This window comes from Phodopus roborovskii, unplaced genomic scaffold (genome assembly GCF_943737965.1).
Source record: "Phodopus roborovskii unplaced genomic scaffold, PHOROB, whole genome shotgun sequence".
Taxonomy (NCBI): Eukaryota; Metazoa; Chordata; class Mammalia; order Rodentia; family Cricetidae; genus Phodopus; species Phodopus roborovskii.
In genome coordinates this window covers 29,754-47,921 of record NW_026125471.1, presented here as the reverse complement: position 1 = coordinate 47,921, position 18,168 = coordinate 29,754, and the positions used below count along the sequence as shown (strand labels likewise).

The window sequence follows — 18,168 nt, the reverse complement described above, 5'->3', positions numbered from 1 at the left end:
TTTAGAAGCAGTAGTCCTAGGAGAAGTCATAAATGATTCCTTTGAAATTCCATCAATCCAATATCCCCATGATGTACACATAAGAAGCACCCCAAGCACGCAAGATGTGGAGATCAAAGCCAAAGTCAGGTGGTGAACATCATGAACTCAGCTTTGCTGGATCTTGGTCAAGATGCTGGGCTGGATGCAAGACTTTCACCATTCCCATCAGAAATGCCTGCACCATCATGGATAGCTTCTCTCATTCTAATATGAAGTTTTGAGAGTGAGCAAAAAATGAGAAATTATGGCAACAGTTTTTGTGTGTTTGGTTTTTGGTAGAATTTAATTCTAATATGAAGTTTTGAAACTAAACAAACAATGAGAAGTATATGTGTTTGGTTTTTGGCAGGCTGTGCTTTCATTTGCAATTTGAACCCTGATGGGAGATGTCATCCTGTATATGTTTCTCATACTGGTTAATAATAAAGCACTGTTGGCCAATAGGATAGGAAGATGGGAGGGACTAGGAAACAAGGAGGAAATAGGAAGTAGTAAAGAGGAGTGAAGATGGAGAGTCTGGAGAAAGCAGTATGCTGCCGGCTCCCTGGTAAGAGAAATACATAGATCAGCAGAAATGGGTTAATAATTAAGATAGAGCTAGCTGATAAGAAACTAGTAACTGGCCAACAGGATAATATCAAATACAGAGTCTCTGTGTATTACTTGGGGCTGGCGCGGCAGCAGGACAAGACCAGGCGGCAGGCGGAAAAACCGAACTCCTTACAGATGGCACCCAACGTGTGCCACAGAAGGACTATCTCACTACAGAACCCTAGGTAAAGGATTTAGGAAATGAATGTGTTTGGTGGCTGTAATTTGTATCGGACAATGACACATAGGTTTTATATACGATATAAATTCATGCGGAGTCTTAGAAATATGAATTGTATGGTGTACAGCACCACATTTTTAAGTTACTATATTTTTTCATTATTATTATCATTATGATTGTTGACAATCACTATGATGTTCTGACAGTCCTAGAACTGACTATATAAACCATGATGGCCTCAGACTCACAGAGATCTTTTTGACTCTGCCTACAGAGTGCTGAGATTGAAGGCATGTACCACCTTGCATGGCATTATTCTCAATGTTTGGATATGGAAAGACATATATAGCTCACAACTGTTGTTAGGCATAGTTTCAGAGAATATTATGTCTCCTTCTGGCCTCCAAAGTCCTCAAACAAACAGATAGTGCGTAGAAATTCTTGTAGACTTAATAATTCACAGTTACTTTTGCAGAATTTTATTTCAATATTAACTATGTGTTTTTCATAAGTTTTAAAACTTCAACAAAGTCTTTCAAAAGTCCCTTATATTTACATCTCCATTATGTATAGCTGGGACCTATAAGTCAAGAGTACCATGTAAATGCTGTGTCACATGATTTACAGTGGTGTCTGTGTAGGATAAATTCTGTGATGTCTTCTAAGATTTGAGAAGTGGATATAAGAGATGCTGGTCTTAACTTTGTGAAGTTTCTCTGTGATATGTCTTTTCTGATGTGCTCTAAGATATGAGCAGCTACCAAAATTCTTCTTACATTCCTTACATCTCTAATACATCTCTGTAGTGTGAACTCTCTGAAGTATTCTAAGATTTTTTTATGTAGGCAGAGGACTTGTTACATCGCAGACATTTTTTTTTTTAACTGTTTATTTCCTGTATGGATTTTCTGATGTCTTCAAGTTTTGATCTGAGGATAAAGGCCATGTCACATTCTCCACATTTGTAAGGCTTCTCTCCCGTATGGATTCTCTCATGTCTTGTAAGATAAGAGCATATAGTAAAAGATTTGCCACATTACTCACATGTATAAGATTTCTCAACAGTATGAATTTTCTGATGTTTTCTAAGATATTTGCATGTTGTAAATGATTTGTCACATTCCTGACATTTGTAAGGCTTCTCTCCTGTATGGATTCTCTGATGTATTCTAAGATATGAGCATGTAGTAAAAGATTTGCCACATTCCACACATGTATAAGATTTCTCTCCAGTATGAATTTTCTGATTTCCTCTAAGATATTTGCTGATTGCAAATGATTTGACACATTCCTGGCATTTGTAAGGCTTCCCTCCTGTACGGATTTTCTTATGTGTCCCAAGATATGAGCATGCAGGGAAAGATTTGCCACAAACCCCACACGTATAAGAATTCTCTCCAGTATAAGTGTTCTGATGACTTCGAAGATGTGCACGTGTTGCAAATGATTTGCCACAGTCCTGGCATTTGTAAGGCTTTTCTCCAGTATGGATTCTCTGATGCGCTGTAAGAGTTGACTTCACAGTAAAGGATTTATCACAGTAACTACATGTGTAAGGCTTTTCTCCTGTGTGAATTCTTTGATGATCTATAAGAGTAGTCCTTGCAGCAAAGCATCTGTTACAGTCCTTACACTTGTAAGGCTTCTCTCCTGTGTGTATTCTCTGATGCACAGTAACATTTTGCAACAAAGTGAAGGATTTGTCACAGTACTTACATATGTAGGGTTTCTCACCAGTATGAATTCTTTCATGTACTTTAAGATTTGACTTCCCAGTAAAGGATTTGTTGCAGTCTTTACATGTGTAAGGCTTCTCTCCTGTGTGAATTCTCCAATGCACAGTAAGATATGAGGCAGTACTGAAGAATTTCCTGCATTTCCCACACTGGTATCGTTTCTCTCTAATGTAGTTTGGTTGTTTCAATAGATTAAATGTAGTGTCAAGGCATTCATCACATTCTCCCTGGGTATCCTGTTCCTTTGCAGGGTAGAGTCCCTGAACTTGAGCAATGGTGGAACACAAATTTAAGGATTTCTCACAAACTTTAGAATTGCAAGGTTCATCTCCAGTGAGCATGCTTTCCTTTCTATCTGGGTTTGATGAGTCAAGAGAGGCATCCCTGTGGTTACTGCATCTGTAGTTATTAGAGTTTTCTGTATTTTCACTTGTTCTATAAAGTGCACATGTGGAGGGGTCATGAAGAATTTTTCCAAAAATATTACACTGACAACACTCCTTTTCAGTCTTCACTCGTTGATAGACAGGATCACATATGTAATAATTTTCTGGAAAGTGAGTAAAGTCATATTAGAAGGGAATGTCCCAAATTAAAACATCTAATAAATGACATCTATCCATTTTTGTTCTCCCATTTAAAAAAGTCAACCAGCAGCCACTTAGATATTTTCCTTGAACTTAATTGATTATGTTATCATGAAATCAGACTGACATTCTTCAGCGTTAGTGAATCATAACAGATACATTAACCTTATTGAAAATGTGCAATGAAAACAGATGCATCAGGAAAGTGAGGAAGAAATAAGTTCTGTGGGATGTGCTCATTGACTCATTATATTTAGAATACATGTGTCCATGTTTAAATAATTCCTCGGACTCTTATGAAGAAGAGTGCAGTTCAATCCCAGGTTCACGGTACTTATACTTATGAAGTGTAGTGTTCACAAGACCAAATTCCTTAAAAGATTAAAGTCTTACTTGAAAGTATCACAGGGTTTATTTTTCTCTCCAGAAAAACGCATTAGATTCTTCAAAAGTAGCAGAGGGAGAGACAATAATCTGCAGGTATCAGGGACTCAGATCACTTGACACAGGGCTGACATGGGCAGCTATTGGTTATTCCTATTCCCCCCTTGTCTGAGCTCCACATGGTGCATGTTAACTTTCTTCACAGAGTTATTTGACTCTAATCTTTACACTAGCTCCTGAGAGTATTTTCCAGATTGATGCCTGTCTATCTTCTACTAAGAAGATAAGGGAGTATCATTATAGAGACAGACATCAAGGAAGGCCATTAAAGAATAAACCTATTTCCTGCACCCACATTGGGCTTATGATTTGTAAAATTATTCCAATCTGATGTCAAGAACATCAATTCCATTTCCATTTTGTCCTAGTATTTTCATCCTAATTCAGGTGTAATAGGCTCGGACTGTAGTAGTTACAACAGACAGGATGCATCCTTGCACCAAGAAGCTATGCTATATTACATTGCCAAGAATCCTTTCAAGTGTAGTGGAATATGGCAAAAACATTCTCAGCTCTTCCTTTCTCTTTTACCAGAAGCCATCACTGCTGCCTTTCTCATTCACAAACTCACTGTGCATTCTTCCCTCTCTACAATCCAGGGGAATCTCATTTGCACCCAAGAGGTTACCAGGACCACCTTGCATATAATAGTCCACATGTTCTCTGAAGCAGCCCATGGCCCATGTGTAATTTAGAGAAAGAATACAGACAGCTAACAAGGTGCTGTATTAAGCACCTGAAAAGAACACCAAGCAGAGGGATGTAGGAATGTTTTCCAGTTGCAGATTCCTGTCAGAATCTTCAACAAATTTGGAGGAATTTAAAGTGTACACATCTTCAGATACTCCTCAGAAGTGTATCATGTTGGGTACAAAAAGTTAACAGGCTTTAATAAATGGGTATAAATATTATAAGATACGAATTTTCTGATTGCATTGCGGAATCAAATGAGGATTGTTGGAAATATTTTACATGGAGAAATGAAAAAAAAAAACGAATACCATGAAAATGTTCTTTTCTTCTACGAAACATTCCATGGATTCTTGTGGCTTCTAAGGCAAATTAACAGAGAGTTTACAAACAACAATGCTAATACATACAATGGATTACTTAGCAATTCTACAAGACAAATGCTCTTACCCACAGAGGCCAGGTTGTTGTAATTCTCCAACATCACATCAATGTACAAAGCCCTCTGAGCAGAGTCCAGGCACTGCCACTCCTCTTTGGAGAAGTCCACAGACAAGTCCTTGAATGTCAAGGCACCCTGAAACAAAGGACATGTTTGACTATGTGTACCAGATAGAGTGCTTTCCTACATGTAAGCAGACTTGAGGAAATTAGGGATGTACATGAAGACAGCTACTCATACAGACGATTTTAATATAGTCACATTGTATAATGGATGATTTAACTCTGCAAAAAACAGTTGGACACAACAGATGTACTAGCAATATCCACCAAACAAGACACACTTTTATGTCTGAACATGCTTATGTATCTGTTATGGCTGCTGTGCTTATGTACTGCAGAATCAGCATGTGCATGTCTAAGAAAAAATACTTACCGTGAGAAAATGAGCCTTAATTTCTGTACTTGTAGATGATGGTAATACAGTGACTGCAATCAATTCTGTGTATTTTTTGAGATTAATGTTTCTATTCCAACATGCTCAGTTTGTATATTTGAATCTTTGGTCCCTTGCCTTCCATTACATAGAAAAGTGGTACACTTGAAAAGTATAATTCATGGTTGAGTTCACAGGTTAATAATCTTTTTTCCACAGTAACTATGTGTGTAATAAAAGCACTGCATGATTTTGTTTTAAACATTAACACATAAGAACAGGTAGTCTATGTTATCACTTCACATGTATTTTTGAGCTACTACTAAGCACATTTGATACAATCTAAAATTTACCTAGAAAATAGCAATATGGCAAGTTAGGCTAAATAACAATGTGAGGTATTTTGAAGAATATTTCATTTCTGTAGAGTTATAAAAATTGATGGAAATCCTATTAGAGAATATTTGTTTAAACTGCGTGAATATGTGTCTATGTTTTGCCTCACCTGCCTAAGGCACCTGATTGGTTTAAAATAAAGAGCTGAGTGACCATTAACTAAGCTGGAGTTATACAGAAAGAAAGAACTCAGAAAGAATTTGGTGTAGAGAGAGATTCCAGAGAAACAAAGAGCAAATTGTAAGCAAAGAAGGATGGGTACAAAGGAAGATGACAGAACATAGATTAATAGAAACAGGTAAGCTGGAGTTATAAGAGGTAGTTTGAAACCAGCCTGTGCTAAAAGCTAACCTTTCATAATTGACCTTATGTCTCAGTGCCATGCCTGGGAACTGATGGTCCCACAAAAGAAATACAACTAAGATGTCCAAAAATACATCCTAGGATGTTTAAGTTGTATTTAAGCAAGTATGCATAATTACTAATGTGGATGCATTCAGAAGTGATGTAATGTCAATAAGGGAATATATGACATTATGTGAGAAATATTATCACTTTGTCAGATGTAATGCAGCTCAGAAGAACAGCTCAGGAGGAAATTCGGACTTTTTTGCTTTTTTTTTTTTTTTTTTTTTGCACCTGAGTTCTGTAGTTGTCGATGTGTACCCTTTTTGTACTTATGCTGTATTGTCTAACATACTTAATGCTAGTGGTGTTCATGATTCTTTATTTCTGTGGAAGTGCACAGTCTCTCTGATCCATGAGGAAGGAATAAATGCAAACCTGTAGGTCAGAACCCATTCCCCAAGTCTCACTTAAAGCACTGCAGCTTCTTGGTAGGCAAGTAGAACCATGACTCTCACAGAAATTGACCAGGACAAAGCAATCATGAGGAATGTTCTTTCTGCATCAAAACCATGGCTTCTGCACATCAATCAATCAATACCCTCAAGACATTATTCTTGATACATGCTACAAAATGGTACATAATGAATCCCGAACATGAAAGCTTACAGAGTGGAATTCTATTTAGGGAAGAAACGAAAAGACAAATAAAAATATGAATCTCTGGCCTGCTATAGTGGCACATGCCATAAATCCCAGCACTAGGGGGACAGAGACTTGTGGATCTCTGTGAGTCTGAGGTCAGCCTGGCTTACATGCTACTTGTGGGAGTACCAGGAATACACAGGAAGATTGTCTTGAAAAACAAATGAACAAATGAAAGCCAAGGTAGTAATCTCTAGAGTTTGGGAAGTTGCAATTGAGCATCCTAAAGAAGAGAGTGGTGCGAATATGACATGCCCTTAGATAAACAGATAGCAGGTGTTATCAAATACATGGATCTATCATCACTTGATGGGGATGTTCTTCTGTATACATGTTTCTCTTATTGTTGATGAATAAAACACTGTTTGGCCAGTAGAGACATGAGAGGAGGAGAATCCTGAGGAAAGAGGCAGAGAGAACAGAAAGAAACACCTTGTAGCCACCAAAGAAGTAATAGATCTGCACATTCTCCCATGAGCTAAGACCATGCAGAAATACATACATTCATACTTACTGGTTCCTAATTAAGAGAGAAAAGCTTAAAAAGGATAGAAACCCTATTCTTCAAATGGCACCCACACAGAGACTAAAACTTAAAAGGAGGCGCATACTGGCTCGGCATTACAGGCAAAAAGTGCAGGACTTTTTAAAGAGGCCCTGCTACCAAACAAATAAATGGTGAATTAAATGGTGTTTATGAGCAGCCAACAGTATGCTTGGGGATGGCTGCCTAAACTGAGGCAGTGAGCAGAGCTCGCAGAGCAGCCAGTAAATGTACCCTGCCACGTGCAAAGCCAGCAGCTAAAATGTCTGCTTTAATTTTAGCAATGTCGTTTACGAGAGAAAAGACCGTGTCCAGGAAAAGATAGAGATATACAGTAAAGACAGATTCAGAGGGAAAAGAGAAAATCCTCTAAATGGCTTATGGTGTGTTTAAAGGTATACGTAGGCTTGGGAGACAAAAGAAAAAGGATAAAATCCTTAAAGAAATGGAGAACCTGGGTCTGGTGGCACAGGCCTTTAATTCCCAGCATCTGGATCTCGCAGGTGAATGTAATTACATTCTTATCTTTCTTTCATTGGAACAAATTCATTCAAAACAGATGAAAAACCTTATTTAAAGCCAGAAACAAATATAACTCTAGAAAACAGAGAGAATACCCACCAGGATATTGGGATGGACTAATACTTACTTATTAGAGAAAATAACAGCACAGGAACAGAACATAAGGGACTACATGAATACTCAAAGGTTCTGTATGGAAACAATCAGCAGTACACATGGACAGACAACTGACAGGACAGACTCTACCAGGGACACTTCAGAAAGGGACTCATACCTAGAATTTACCAAGAACTAGAGAAATTAAATAACGAGGAACTAAAACTGCCAAACAACAAAGTGGCAAATGAATTGCATAGACAATCTTTAAAGAATAATATACCAATGGCCAACAAATATTGCAAAAGTGTTCAGGATCCCTAAAATGCCATCATGGAAACACACACACACACACACACACACACAAAAAAAAAAAAAAAAAAAAAAAAAAAAAGAAAAGAAAGAAAGAAAGAAAGAAAGAAGGAAAGAAAGAAAGAAAAAGTGATTTGAAAAATGGCTGTCTTCAACTATCCATAAAACAAATATTAGGGAGAATCAGGTGACAGTGGAACACCCATTCACTGCTGGAGTATGCAGGGGAGTGTAAACTCATACTGTCATTGTGGGAATCAGTTTGGAAATTATTGAGTAAATCTAAGAGAGAATCTATGACCCACCAATGTCACCCCTGAGAACATAACCAGAGAACTCCAAATCCCAATACTCAAAATGTTTGTACCCCTAATTCACTGCATTCACCATAACAAAGTATGAGAATCAAAACAATTCTATTAAAATGTTATACATATAAAATGGAAATCCATTCATGGGAGAGGAAATGTCAATAAAATCTTCAGTAAAATGTTTGGATTTAGAATATGTACTAGTAAGTGAGGTCACACAATGTCAGAAAGTAGAAATCACATTTTCCCTCATTTGCAGAAACTAGCCAATAACATGACTATATGAGAAACAATTTGCATGTGGGCACAGCAGGAGTTGGAGGTAAGGGAAAGAAAGTTTGAATATCAAGGTTGAGGTGGGACTGAATACATGGAATGCACACCAGTTTAAAAACATGATATATATCTAAGTGCTTCCCTAACTCTAATTCTATCACAGTAATTTTTCTTTTTTTCTGATGGATAACTTGATAAATACATATTCAATAACAAAAATGTAAAATGCCTTTTGGATCACTACAGTGTCCCTGCTCCCAAAAATTAACTACATAAAAAATACATTGATTTTACAGTTTGTAATTGGTTAATTTCAGTGTGGGATTTTTTTTGTCATTGTTGTCTGTTTGTTTGTTTGTTTGAAACAATTTTCATAAAAAATTAAAATACCACTAGTAGCAAATGGTAAGGTCTTCCAATGTCTGAACATATATTATATTGAGAAAGGTGTATATGTCCACTTACCTGGGAAATGGTTACTGGAGAAACAGCCATTTCTGTCTTTTTTTCTTCTTTGAGTTTACCTTTCAGGAACAATGACTAGATAGGTGGCCTGTTGTCTTTTCTAGTAAGGGATGAAGAAGAAAAACAGAAAATTAATACTGAAAGCTGTTAGAGAAAATATCAAATCACCTGAAAAGATCCAAGCAACCAAAATACCAGGTATCCAGACAATGATCCTAAGTTCACAGAGCTTTGAAAGACATTTAAAGCTTGAAGATAAAATCAGTATCAACCTCATCATTACATCCAGAAAAGATCTATCTTAAAATTAATGGAGACTTAGTTACTATGATTCATTTCACTAATCGGTTTGGCAGACAATAATTAGAGGCAAAATTTATAAGGAGAATGGGTGGGTTTATCCATGAGAATATGGGAAATAATACATTTCATATGAATAATAGTTAATTCATGAGAAATGGACAAGAGAGCAAACCAATAATTCCCACACAGAAGTAGTAAAACTACTGCCAGATAATCCAAGCATTAACAACATCACAAACAAAAGCATAGTGAAAAAACTGCCAGGACCATAATCAAGGACACAGATGTGGACAATTGTCAAACAAACAAATCCTCAACTTAAATAAATTCAGCAAGTCAACCCAGCCATTCCATTCCTTGGCATAGTCTCAAATGACTCAGCATCCTTCTGCACAGGTACTTGTTGAGCCATATTCATTTCTGCTCCATGCACAAGAGCTACAACTTAAAACCTTCTGAATGTCTGTGAACTTAACACTTAGTAAAAATGTGGTACTCTTACACTATGAAATACTATTGCCTTGTAAAGAAAATTGAAATCATGAGCCTTGCACCTACATGGATGGCCCTAGAAAAGGGCATATTGAGTGGAGAAAACCCAGACCCCGAAAGACAGACTCTCCATCTTCTCTGTCATAGGAAGTCTTAGCTCAAATATTCGGATGCAAGTACAAAACATGGAGTAAGGTCAGTAACTGGAGAAGTAAAAAGGAGGCCACTGTGGGGTGAGGTAGAGTTACGGACAGCAGAAAAATAGGGAACAATGATGCAAAATGCAGCGAACTGGAATAGAGCTGTGTATGTCTGTGTGGGTGTGTGAAAAGTATGGAGAAGGGACAGACATGAGCACAGATGAGTAAAATAGCAGCAGTGATGTCTCTAAGAAGTCACAAGGAATCTCTTATCATCTTCCAAAAATGCCTACAATACATTCTCTGTAAGCATGTACAGTTAGAGCAGAAATGATGATTTCCAGTCTCAGCTGATGATGCTCCTCACAAGAGTCACAGATTTTCTAACAAACCACCCACAGCAGCCTGCTTTGAAGTTGATGGTCACAGCTGTTGCTGAGATTCCCAAAGCATTACAGGCTACTGGGGTTGTCCATGTTTGCCTCACACAGTGAAGAGGTGAAGCCCTACTGTTGAAGAAGCCATGTGCTTCAGTCATAGCCAGAGGACTTGAGAAGAACCAGAATACAAAGCCTACTCCCTGGGAACTAGTTTTCCCGGTATTCTAAGGCAACAAGCAAGGCTTTATAGGAGGGAGCCAATGGTTCTACCCAACTATGATGATTATGATCCATAACAATGATCTACACTACACAATAAAGCATAGAGTACAAGAGTGACACACTTGCATCGGTGGTAACCAACTGCTTCTACTTGGGTTTCACAGTGCCAACAAGAAAATCATGCCTGGTCCGGGAAACCAGGCCATTTTTGAGTGAGTGAGGGATGGATCCTGGGGGAGAACCTAAAACCACTTATGCATCACTCACATGTATATTCATATAAAATTGATTTGCCTCCTAGAGTCAATTCTTATATAGAAAAGTAATTCTGAGATCTTTCTCAGTGGAGAACAACAGGTTTTGTAGCCAGTACTCTAAATAGTCTTAATAAGCCAAGACTCAGATATCAATGTAAATGTTGAAAAATCGGAGAAGTAAAAGAGTCAAGCACTAGTAAGAGTTCTTATCTTTAATGAATCCTTAGACCAAAAGAGTGAGAGTCAGTTTCTAGGAATCCTCAGACAGAATGGAATAAGCTGGTGCATGTTCCTTCCTATATACCTCTCTCCACCTAGTCAAATTACCTCTTATTGCTGGGATTAAAGGTATGAACTCTATTTCCTTTTGAGTCTGGTTATATCTCAGGTAGCCTGTGGTGGCCTTGAACTTCTATCAGCTTATTTTCTCATCCCGTGGGCTGGGATTAAAGGTGTGGCCCTCCACAGCCTGGCCTCTATGGCTTACTAAGGGCTAGGTAAACTCTGATTTTCAGGCAAACTTTGTTAGAGCATAAATAAATTATCACCACAAGCTTCAGCAGTTGTTTTGATGCATGCATTTAATACTACAACTTGGGAGACTCAGGTGGGTGGGACTCTGTGAGCCTCCGAGGCAGGGTGAGTCCTGAGCAAGATAGAGCCACACCTTGAATTCAGGTCTCAAACACAACAAACAAAGGAACCTAAATTAACAGTGTGGTCATGTGTCCATAAACAGAGTGCTTATTTTGGACCAAGGAGATGAAAGAGTCTTGTAGAGATTTTTCTGATGTAGATAAGTTATGGCAATTATTCAAAATTGCTTCTAATTTTATCCTGTATTATGACACCTCCCCTGTTTTTCTTCATGCCCAACTCCTGGGGGACATAGTTTCTCTGTTTAATCCCAGATATCTGCAAACTCCCTGTGTAGACCAGCTTGGTAAGCCTGCCTCTTCCCAAATGCTGGGGTTAAAGGCTAGTGTCAACACCATCTGTTTCATAATACCTCTTCCAACTGTGATCTGATACCATGAAGCAAGATACTGTGCTTTCCTAGATATTAGGTAGGGTGCAATATTAAGAAGTCAGCATGAGAAGACACAACTCATTTTTTTTTATCCCTCTTTTCTTATCCTGAGATAAGATGTCACCATGAAGACCTGGCTGTCATAGAATGCACCATAACGATCAGGAAAGTCTTTCACCCAGTTCCACCTCTCTTCACCTCCCCAGCAGTGAGAATTTATAAGTGTTTTTTTCTGCTGGTCTGTCTCCACCCACAGCCATGCCAGGCCCAAATAATACACGGACACGCTGTATTAGATATAATTCTTTGGCCTCTTATTAGAGGCTATCTAGAAACTTAATCCTGCACTCTGATCTTCTGGCAAGGTTTATTTTTTAGATTACAATAAAAAAAAAATCTTCCCATTGCTTAAGTTAAAATAGTGCAACCAATATATTATTCAGCCAAGCATTATTTTTTTGGATTCCACACAAAATATTAGTACAGGTATTGTTCTGCTAATAATTCATTTGTTAAATTACAAACAAATTATCATTACATGTATGTATTTCTGGACTACAAATGTGAATTACTCCATCTGTGGCTCTGGGAACCCTGAGGAAGAGGAGGAAGAAAGGAAATGAGAAGGGAAAGAGGAGGAAGGGCTAAGACACGCCATTCTCTAGACTCCACACAGCTGTTGTAATCAGTAATCAAAGCATCTCAACTTATCATCTGTGAACTCACACTAGACCACATCAGTCTAGCAAAGAAAAAGGCTCACAGACCCTACACTCTCCCCATCTAATGTTGGTATGGATGGATATTAGGAGAAGAATCATTGCCTTAACTGTAGTCCTCTACTGAGCCCACCTGCCTCCACCACATAGCTGCAAACACACAGTCTCAGACATGGCCTTGGTTAATATCACTGAGACCAAGAAAGTGAATAACGAAGCACATAGTAGAGGGACTGATTAGAATTGTAGAATAAGGTAGTAGACAGACAGGAGATGAGTCTAGGCAGTGTTTGAGGTGTGCATGCACAAAGACACACAGAATGTGGTGTATATAAAAGGATACTCATGTGGGATGTGGGAGAATATAATCAGAAGAAAAATAGGAAGCAATGATCTAAAATAAGTAGGAAATGCAGTGTGTGTGTGTGTGTGTGTGTGTGTGTGTGTGTTTAATGGAGTAGGGACAGAAATAAACACAGACTGAGAATAAGGAAAATAACAGTGAGTATGTCTAAAAAGGTCATAAGGATGCTAACTTATACAACCTATAACAATCTAATAATACATCTATAATACTTCTATGTTTCCGTAAGCAGTAATTTTCTGTCTCATCTCATGAGGCTCCTCATAGGAGCCATAGATTTTTCCAACAAAGTAGGTACAGCAGCCTGCATTGATATTGATCAGAGCTTCCTTGAGATTTCCAAAGCAGTACAGGATACTGGGGTTTTGCATGTTCACCTCTCAGAAGTGGAAGGTGTGCCCCCTACTGTTGAAGAAGCCATGTGATTTAATCATAGCCAGGACACTGGAGATGAACCAGAATTTAAAGCCTCTTCACTGAGGAATAGTTTTCAGGGTATCTTAAGGCAACATCTAAGCTTTTACAGAGGCCAGCCAACAGTCATACACAACTATGACAATTGTGAACACAACAGTGTTCTACACTGCATGAAGCCACACATGCTACAAGCTTGGCAATCATTGGTGTTGACCAACAGAATCTACCTGGACTTAAAGCCTTCTCAACAAGTGGGAAATCGTATATGATACTGGGAACCTAGGCACCGTCTGGGGAAAGGAGAGGATGGAACTTGGAGGAGAACATGAACCCACTGTCCAGGACTCATATGCATATTCATATAAAATTGATTTGCCTCCTAGACTCAGTTCTCATGTAGTGAGTCTTCTCTTAGCTACAGCAGGATAATTCTGAGACCTTTGTCAGTGGATGTCACTAGAAATTACTTCCAGTGAATCTGAATGTGGCAAAACTATATTTGGCTCATCAGATATGTAGCTACTGTGTCCTCCTTCTCCACTTTACAGGGCTCTTTGTTGGGCTCCAGAGGTGAGCAGATCTGGGTGATCATTTACCCGGCACATGAGAAAAACATGGCTCAGAAAGCACCTAGATTTCTCAGATACAGCAGGATAATTCTGAGACCTTTGTCAGTGGATGTCTACAGTAATAACTTCCAGTGATTTCCCATGGTCATGCAGAGTCACAATACTGAAAATACCTAGAAAGCATTTTCCTTGAATGCAACTTGAATGCCGCTTTCCCACCACTTCTCACTCAACTCCAAGGGGCAGAAACAGACCTGAATGACTGGGATCACAAACATTAAAAGACTATGTTAATGAATATATCATGAACCAAATTTGGTGAAAGTCTTACATATCCCAAGAGGGAACACTCCTGGGGAACTATTTTCCAAGAGACACCAAGGAGAAACAAACAATTCTCATCCACACTAACCAGTCTGCTGTATCCCTTAACATCCTATCCCAGTACAAAGTCTTGTAAACAGCCTGCAGGCCTCGACCTTCCTCCTGAGAAAAGCCCACAGTTACACCACTGGCAGGCAACAGACCACAAAATAAAACTCAACAGGGTGTGTAGCCAGAATACCAATTAGTGCTATAAACCCAGAGACGGTTATCAGTGTAAATGCTGACAAATCAGAGAAGTAAAAGACCCAGCCTATAGCAAGACTTCTTACCTCTCCTGAATCTATTGCGGTTTAATGACGATCAGGATGACCAAATAGATGTTTATTCAGGGAGAAATGGCCTACAACCTAGACAGATGAACACCAGCAACTTGTACAGGAAGCTCTCCTCTCCAAGACCTGCCAGCAAGAGAGAGCATTCCAGGGCTCCTCCTCAGACCTTCTTCCAGAGGTCACTTCCGCCCCTGGCTCCACCCCCAATGGGCGTGGTCAGCTTCACAGAAGGAGGTAAAGTGAACATCCCTCTACAGGAATCCTCTGACCAAAGAGAACCTGTTTCTAGGAATCCTCAGACTGAATGCTCCAAGCTGCTCTCTCTTCCTGCCTGATATACCTCTCTCTGCCCAGCAACTTCATTCCCACCTCCTCATTGCTGGGATTAAGGGTGTGACCTCAGTTTCTCTGTTAGAATGCTTCAAGCTTTGGTACAGCAGGGTGGCCTTGATCACCTGATTTTCCTGTTTCCTCATCCCAAGTGATGGGATTGAAGGTGTGTGCCACCACTGCCCGGCCTCTATGGACATCGAGTGTCTAGCTCTACACTCTACCTCCAGGCAAGCTTTATTTGGTAGAGCATGAATAAAATACTACCACAAGATGGAACAGTTGTTTTGCTGTGCACCTTTAATCCTAGTACTTGGGAGAAACTGGGGGTAGAATTCTCTGAGGTCCACTTTTGTGTGTTCTACATGTTGAATCCTGAGCAAGACAGAACAACACTGTAAGCTCAGTCTCAGACACAAGAATGAACATACACTGTTTGATCATGTGTCCGTGGATATAGTGCTTATCTTGGACCAAGGAGATAAAAGTCTCTTGTAGATAGTTTTCTAATATTAATGACTTGTCATAATTCTTAAAAAGATACTTTCTAATTTTATCGTGTATTTTAATGTATTCTGTTTCTTCCTTTTTCCCCACACCTGAGAACATAGTTTCTCTGTGTAATCCCAGCTATCCTTAAACTCCCTCTGTAGACCAAGCTGGCAAGGAATCCCAAGATCCACCTGGCTCTGTTTCCCAAATGCTGGGATTAGAGCCTAGTGCCAACAGTAACTGTTTTATAATGCCTTTTCTAACTGTGAAAACACTGCCATGTGATACCATAAAAAAGCCTACTGTGTTTTCCAGGTATTCAGGTGAAACATTAAGAAGTCAGCACAAAATACACATTTTTCCTTTCTTTTCTTTTGTGCCTGAGCAATGTTTCACCATGAGGCCCTGGCTTTAGTTGAACCCTTTGTTGAGACCAGGCTGTCTACAACACACTTTATAGATTCATCTGTCTTTGCCTTCTTGTGTTTCGATTATAGTTATTTGCCACCAAGGTGTCAGACACTTTTCAGAATGCTGAATGTACATAACAGGGTGTCAGTGTCTGAGATGGAAGACTAGCAGTGGGCCAAAAAATGTCAATTTTAAGTGACACCGTTTACAACCTGCCTGTGGATCTCACAAAATCTCTATTTGGAATTATGTTTACATATTGGGAATGTCAAATTCCATTTTTATGTGCCACTCTTTTAAGTTGGAAGTGGTTTAACACGGAAGTGAGCATCAATGACTGTAAACTTCAAGAGCTTTGTGTGCTTTCTACCAAAGCAAAAAGACTGTTTGCAAATATCAACACATGTATTTGAATATTTACTAGATTACACTAAAAGAATATTTTTGGTGTTTGCAGCTGCAGCCACGCCACTAACACCAGTGCCTTCTCTCACTTGCTGAGCTCCAGCAGAGGGAGCAGGAGGGCAAGTAAGGAGGTGCTTATAGCATGGCTCCTACAAAGCAGAGTGGCTGCAAACCCACAGGTGGTAAAAAGCACCCCAGGAAAGGACTACCTTCCATAGCGGCTCGCAATACTGGGTCCTCTACTAGAGCAGTGGAGAAAACTCATTGCTACAGGCCTGGTACTCTGCACTCCAGGAAATCAGAGGCTATCAGAAACCACTGGACTTCTGATTAGCAACCTCCCTTTCCAGCCTCTGGTGGGAGAAATTGATCAGGACTTCCTAGCAGTGTTTTATTGACTTTTATTGTCAGTGTGTCCAGGAAAGACACACAGGCCAAAACTGCTGCAGTTATTGTTCTATTTATTGCCTAATATAATATTCATACAATATATCTCAGAAAATTAATGTATATGTCTTATCCTGGCAGTATTATTCCATGGTCATGGAACACAAAAGTTGCCCCACACAAGCTAACTTTTCTAACCCCTGAAGGTCCTGACACCTCGTTCATTGATCAGTTTCTGCAATATTCTTTTCCCATCAATATGAGTCCCTGTGTAGGGCAGAGGTTAACTCTGGCCATTTTAACATTGTTTCTGGGTGTGCCCCATAATCGCCTGAATGTATTGTAAAAAGACTTGCACTTTGTTCTGAGTATCTTATTCTTGAGTACATACAGGTATGGATGTTTCAAGAACATTTCAGAGCCTCTACTAGAGACCTCTGTCTTCTTTATGTGCATCACCTTATGGAAGGTATAAGGAAGACCTTGAAGTTAGATGAGGATTTCTCCCTAAAATCAAAGAGGTAGTGTTAGATAGTGTCACCCAGCTGACCCCCGCCCCAAGGATGCTCGTAAAGCTCATGGCCCTGTCATCTCTATGTCAGCTTTACCTGGCGGCCAGAGGACTCAGTATTGCATGTGCAAGCCTCTTTTAAAGCAAGCATGCCAAGTGCTTCTCTCTCTCTGCCTCTCTGCTTCTTTGCTCTCTCTCTGTTCCCTCTCTCTCTCCTGCTTTCGGTTGGCCACCAGCTACCTCCTCTTTCTCTCTCCTCTCTCAATAAACTCCACGTGGGCGCTGAGTCTCATGTTTGTGTTTCTTAGGCATTAGCTGTGCAGCAAAAGAACAACATTGGTGCCAAAACCCGGGCAGACTCTCCTTGAGGGTCACTGGTGGCCGTCTGCTGGCGGGAGGCCAGCCAGAGACACTTGGAATCCTGTTTCCGATACCAGCAGTCCGCCTCTATCACCCCACCCCCACCACCTCACCCCCACCCCCGGTGCGCTGGAAATACCACCCCAAACAGACTTCAATTAGGTAAGGTACCCTTTTAAATTTTAACCCATTTCCTTAAGGTAGGGTACATTCCTCAGGGGTAGAAGACATACCGCCCGGGGCGGTATATCTGCTCTGCTCTCGGACTGCAGAGTCCTTTTGGCCGCTGTTGGCCCTGGCAACGTATTCGGGCTGATGAGCTTCGAATAATGCTCTGCCATTCTCATTTATGGTGTGGCCACACTCTTGAGCTGATGAGTTCCAAGACTGCATGGTCACTTTCTGCTCTACTCATGGGGAATAAACCGACCAAGCTAATACCCCTCACCACTCCACTGGGATGCCTGATAGATGCCACTTGTTAAGGCACCCAATCTTATATACCTTTGTACTGAAAAGTGGCCTAGATATCCCCTAGAAAATAATTCAAATTGGCCGCGTAACAGCTCTCTAGATCCTGATATTTTACTGGATCTTTCA

General features: G+C 39.7%; 1 pseudogene; it reads right to left on the bottom strand.

The window, feature by feature from the left end:
• Positions 1-1,435: 1,435 nt before the first annotated feature.
• LOC127215534 (zinc finger protein 54-like) lies at positions 1,436-17,909 on the bottom strand (annotated as a pseudogene).
• Between the last annotated feature and the right edge of the window lie 259 nt (positions 17,910-18,168).